General features: G+C 37.4%; 1 pseudogene; it reads right to left on the bottom strand.

The window, feature by feature from the left end:
• Positions 1-1,857: 1,857 nt before the first annotated feature.
• LOC103609119 lies at positions 1,858-4,683 on the bottom strand (annotated as a pseudogene).
• Between the last annotated feature and the right edge of the window lie 1,533 nt (positions 4,684-6,216).

Raw genomic sequence — 6,216 nt, 5'->3', positions numbered from 1 at the left:
AGAAGGACTCAATAACAGGTTGGAACTGGCAGAAGAAAGAATTAGCAAACTTGATGACAGGCCAATTAAAATTATGAGAAAGCAAAGGATAAAATAAAGTAGAAGAATAAATAAAGTCTCACAAAACTGTGGGACACCATCAAGCATATCAACATACGCATAGCAGAAATCCCAGTAGTGGGAAATGATAGAAGGCATGTTTGAAGAAATAATGATGAACGTCTTCTCAAACCTAATTAAAAACATTAATCTGCACATGCAAGAAGCTCAACAAACTCCTAACAGGAGCTCAACAAACTCCAAGCAGAATAAATTTAAAGAATTCCACACCTAGATGCATCATAGTCAAACTGTCATAAGACAGAGACAAAGAGACAACCTTAAAAGCAGTAAGGGAAAATGGACTCATCACATAAAGAGAACTTGGAAGAATCTTCTAGGGCCGAGGGGGAGTGCCCATTGAAGACTAAATTTTCCTATCATAGAGGCTAGCATTCAATCCTCATTGAAGAATTTGCCCACTGAATGGCAGAGAAGTTCACTGAGTTATCTGGACCAGAGTTGGTTCACAATCTCTGGAAAAAAAAGCAGTAAGGGAAAATGGACTCATCACATAAAGAGAACTTGGAAGAATCTTCTAGGGCCAAGGGGGAGTGCCCATTGAAGAATAAATTTTCCTATCATAGAGGCTAGCATTCAATCCTCATTGAAGAATTTGTCCACTGAATGGCAGAGAAGTTCACTGAGTTATCTGGACCAGAGTTGGTTCACAGTTTCTGGAAAGCAACAAACAACCTTCTGGGATTCAGATGAGCAGAGTCTGGTGGACAGGCATGCAGAGGGACCTGGGCTGCCACTTCCAGCATAACTCCATAAATGCATTGTGTATATTGGAGGACCCCAGTAAGGTGGTCACCAGACCCAAGCCAGAGCAGCAAGTCACTGAGGGACTGTATACTCTCCTTTGCAGCAGGGGCAGAGCTCGGCTAAGACGTTTCCATGCATGTTTAGCTGACAGGCTATGCAGCAGGAGTAAGAAGAAACAAAACAGCAGCAAATCAGACCAGGAAGAGAAGCCCCCTTTTTACCTGCAATCTCCCTCTGTTACCTGCAGTCTACCTTCGGTACCTGCTACTGACAGAGCTTAATATTGTGCTCACTGCATAGGAGATGTGCTAATAAAGAGTCCAGCCCATTATTACACAGCACATACTGAAGGATGAATTTGTTTTTAGAGGCAACAAATTGATAACTTGTGTAATTATGATATATCTTGGTTTGATTTTCTTTGTGTTTCTCTCACTTGGGTTTATTGTCTTTATTTAGTCTGATTGCAAGATCACTCTGAAAACAGATTTTGGCTCTGTCAGTTTATAGTTTTTATCAAATTTCAAAAAATCTCAACCATTACTTTTTCAAGTTTCTTTTTTCAAAATTATAATTAGGTATCACCAAATAAAGTAAATAAATATACTAATTATCGTGATTTGAGCATTACATATTGCACACAGGTATTGATATTCAACACTGTATCCCACAGATATGTACAATCATGTTCCAATAAATAAAGAAATTTAAAATAAATAATTAGTTAAATGGAAGAAAAATTCAAGTTAGATCGCAAAATGAAAACACCTTATTTTTTCTTGCAAGAGCAAGAAAATATAACAAACACATCTACATTTAAATAGTTGTTTGTATGGTGGGTAAATGCCATTTAGAAACATTTTCAATAGAAAACTGATTTATAAATCAACTTACAGAAGATCAAAAAATCAAGGCTTAATACCAACTTTAACTATAAATAACTAAAAAGGAAAAAAATTATCCTCTAACCTTCTGTTTTTGCTTCCACATCTATCTCTTCTGCTCTTTGCCTTTTGGAGAAAGGCTGCCATCTTTTTGAATGAGGGAAAAGATCAAGATCTCCTTTAATGTAACCTCCTTCCATACCCGTCTGAGTGGAAGGAAAACTAACTTTCCAGAAGTTCTCTGGTGTATCAGGTGGATTGTAGAGGAATCGGTGTTTTGAGAAGAAAGCCAACTTCTTTTCTCTTTTTTTTGCAGGCATATCTGCATGTTAAATTTCACATTCCTTACATGTGTGCTTAAGCAATTTTCTTCTTTTTTCTGAACCACTTCAATATGAGGGAAATTTTGTAAGCTAGTTTCTCTTTCATCATCTTTAAACTGTGGCTCCACAAATGATTTTTGCTTGACTTTTATCCTGTTTATCTCCATGTGTGTTTGGTTTCTTTGTGGCAGCAGACAATTCCTCCTCTTCATCTGCTTCTTGGGGGAAACTATCTGCCAAACAGGATTCATATTCTTCATACATTGTCTAATCACACATCTTCCCAGCTATCATTCATTTGTCTTTCCCCACTTGGACTTTTCTCTCTTCTGTTCTTGCTTCTTCATTTTTAAAAGCACAGTTTCAGTAACCACTGTAAAGTCTGTATCCACTGTCTCTCCTCCTAATCTTGACTGACCATATATTACAGTAATATCCATCTTATACTGAGAAAGGTCTGCTGCTAGATCCACACTCCACTGGATGTTTTCAAAGGATACCTCTTGGCTGTTTTGCAGAGATTTTGTTTTAGCAATTCTACATGGATTTAACTGACAACTGCTGCAAGTGCGCATCCTCTGTGGACTGACCTTGGGTTTTTATTTTTACTGGCTCATGAGAACGAGCACCCTTCATGTCATCAAAAAGATTCTCTGTCTCCAAACTTTCATGTGGACATAGAAGGATTTTGAAGACAGAATTTTCTTCTTTTATTTGTAATGGTGTTTTATTGTCTGGAGAGAATTTACTGGCAGGCTGGAGGAGGATGTACTTCTGTAAACAGAGCTGTTCTGAGGAATCATTGGGTAACGTGCAGCTCCCACCCAAAGCTTTTCAGCTTGAGGAGCAGCCCTTTGAATGGGCTTCAGACCTTCATAAAGAGTCACTTGCCAGAGCTGGCCTGTGGCTCACTTGGGAGAGCGTAGTGCTGACAACACCAAGTCAAGGGTTAAGACTCCCTTACCGGTCATCTTTTAAGACAAAAAAAAAAAAAAAGAGTCACTTGCCTAAACCTGTTTTTAGAGGTCTCATTTCCTTGGCTTTACTTTTCTTTTTTTTTTTAAAGATGACTGGTAAGGGGATCTTAACCCCTGACTTGGTGTCATCAGCACTACGCTCTCCCGAGTGAGCCACGGGCTGGCCCTCTTGGCTTTTCTCTTGATGCTGAATAGCTGCAAACAGATCAGACAGATCCAGAGGTTTATCCATTGTTCAGTCCCCATTCATGGAAAATTGACTATCTATTGGAAAAGGAAAAGCATTTTCTTTATCAAAGGAGGCTTGGGGGCAGCTTACTTCATGTTCACTTTCTTCCTCCATTTTCTTCCTTTTGGATGTTCTGCCTCCCAATAATTTTAGGGGCACCAAATGTTTATCAGTAATAGTATCTTTAATGTGATCGGTACTATCCTGTTCACTTGTGGATTCACTTATATTTTTATTTAAGTATCTGCTTATTAGAAGATGACAGGCTAATGATCTTATTCACCTCAGACCCAAGACTACAATGTATGAAAAGTGCACTATTCAAATTTTGATCTCGTTTTCTCTGATCTAGAAATAGAAGTGTTGCTAAAAGGGGCTGTTTTCAGACTGTTTTTTCTGTCTCTAAAAGAGAAGGTGGCAAACTTGTACTCAAACCTAACCTACTTTTCACACCAGAGGTGGCTCCAAATACAGGAGATGACACCTGAGTAGTCGATTCTTCTTGAGGAGCAGCTGTAGAAGTAGAATCTGCAAATCTTCACTATTTCTTGTAGATTCCTCAGAAGACTTTCTTGTGATATCCTTCCAGAGAGTGGTTGAGCTCATCACCAAAAGGGCTCATGGGACCTTGAGATTCAGATTCTTCTAGAACACTAAGTCCAAGTGTTTCAGCAACAACTGCATCTAAATTAAAAGACAACTTATCAGTGGGATAACTACTTGTTCCATGTGTTTTAGCCCTTGGTAACTGACTTTGGTCACAAGTGTCAGCTACTAGAATTTCATTTGCATTAGAGTTATGTTGTGGATGAGTGGAAGCCTTGGAAATGTTTCTCAATTCATTTGCACACACAGAGTGCTCCAATTTAGTATGTGTGTATTCTGTGTATTGGACATAGAAATTCTCCTTTCTTCATAGCTGGTTCATGCCAGAAAATGAAAAAGCTGTTATTGGTGAATCTGAAAAAACATTTTCCCTCTATTCAAGCTCAGTTGCTTGATGCTGTTAATTATTCTCAATTTTCTGGGGCAGTTGCTCAGAAAGCTTTTTATTGTCTTCCTGTAGAGTATTTTTTTTTTCATTCATAAGCTCTGGAATAAATTTAAGATTCTGCTGTCAGATATTTTCAAACTCTTGCTGTTTTTTTCTGAATATATTCTTCAGTTAGTGCACAGTAATCCTAATCCTGCTCAGAACCGATTTTCTAAAACTTTAATGGTTTCATGAAGGACTTTCTCTTGATCTCTTAGCTGTTGATTTTCAATGAAGAACTTTTCTAGTCTTTGTGCATCTCTTGTACTTCTTTATCATGATACTCTTTTAGTTTTGTCCAAAATTCCTTAAAGTCATTATATATATCTGTAGAACCAGGGCTTCCACAGCGGCTTCCAGAGATGTTCATCTTACTTAATACACCCCACACTTCTATTTGTTTAATGTTTTCTGACTTTTTCTGTTACATTATATAGCTATGAAGTTGTCTTTAGACAGCTGAAATACAGCTTCTAAGATAGGCTCCATTTTCTCAAAAGGCCCAGTGGGGAAGTGGGCAACCTCCAGGGCGGTGAAGGGATGGTCCGCGAATATTTTGTTTGTTTGTTTGTTTCCTTTCTCTTCTAATGAGGCTTCAATTACATAAATGTTTGCCTGGTTGATATTGTCCCACAGGTCACTGATATTCTGTTCATTTTTCCATACTTCTTTCTCTTCTATATATTTGTATATTTTTGACTGACATGTGTTCAAGTTCACTGGTATCTTTGTACTGCAGTGTATAATCAGCTAAGTTCAATCAGTGAGGTTTTATTTCACATATTGCATTTTCCAGGTCTAAAAGTTAAATTTGGTTCACTTTAAAAACCACTGTTCTCTCCTCATTATGTTTATATTTTAAGTCCTTAAGCATATTTTTTAAGGTCTTTTAAAGTTTTCAATCTGCTAATCCCATCTTTTTTTTTTATTTCTAAATCTGTTTCTACTGACTGAATATTCTTTTGCTTATACACATTTTTTCTGTTTTGTAAATATGCCTAGTAACTGTTAAATTAATTCTGGATACTGTGACGTTAAATTCTCAAACGTATGGATTTTCTTACCTTTCTTTAAAGTGTGTTAAATTTTGTTTTGGCAGTTGGTTAAATTATTTGCAGGTCATCTTGGTCATTTTAATCTTTATTTTAAAAATTTGTTACGGTGGGCTAAAGGGGCTAGTTTAGATCTACTATTAAAACACAATTATTTTGGGTCTCCACTGAATTCTCTTTGTGTTCAGCTGGGTTTTTCCACTCTGGATGATTGGAATAAAAATATCTTCCAGCCTTATATGAGCTCTGATGTTGTTTAATTTGTAACAACCAAGTTTGTTCATTTTTGTGGAGTTTTACCATACATATAGTTAGCTAAGTATTCACCTAAAGTCTTACAGGAATCTCTTTGCAGATTTTTGGACTTATTTTTGTGATTTGTCAGCTTCTTTCTGGAGCTCTGCTCTGATAATGCCAGCAACCTCAGCCTCCCCAAACTCCAATTTCTTGTCTCCTCAATTCAGTAATAGTGACATGTTCTACTTGGACTTCTCTGCCCTGTTCCACAGTCTTGAAAGTACTTCTAGGCAGAAAGCTGGCAAATATTAGGAATTTCATTATTTATTTCTCTCAGGGGTCATAGCCCTGCACAGCCTGTTTACAATATCTAGAAAAAATGGTTATATCCATTTTGTCCAGTTTCTTTGTCCTAGCCAGAAGCAGAAATTCCCTTTCCATAGTCTTCTATGTCTAAGGAGACTGATGCTTGCCATATAGATTCATAGCCAAGAATCAGGATCACACAGGTCAGCGTTAATTCATATGGGAGGGTATTAACCAACAGCATGAATAATAGGGGGCCCTAGTCTGCTCTCTGACTCCCAATGACTTACGTCCTTTTCACATGAAAA

This window comes from Galeopterus variegatus, unplaced genomic scaffold, assembly GCF_000696425.1.
Source record: "Galeopterus variegatus unplaced genomic scaffold, G_variegatus-3.0.2 Scaffold9213, whole genome shotgun sequence".
Lineage (NCBI taxonomy): Eukaryota > Metazoa > Chordata > Mammalia > Dermoptera > Cynocephalidae > Galeopterus > Galeopterus variegatus.
The sequence above is the reverse complement of the archived record's forward strand: the minus strand, read 5'-3'. Positions and strand labels throughout refer to the sequence as shown.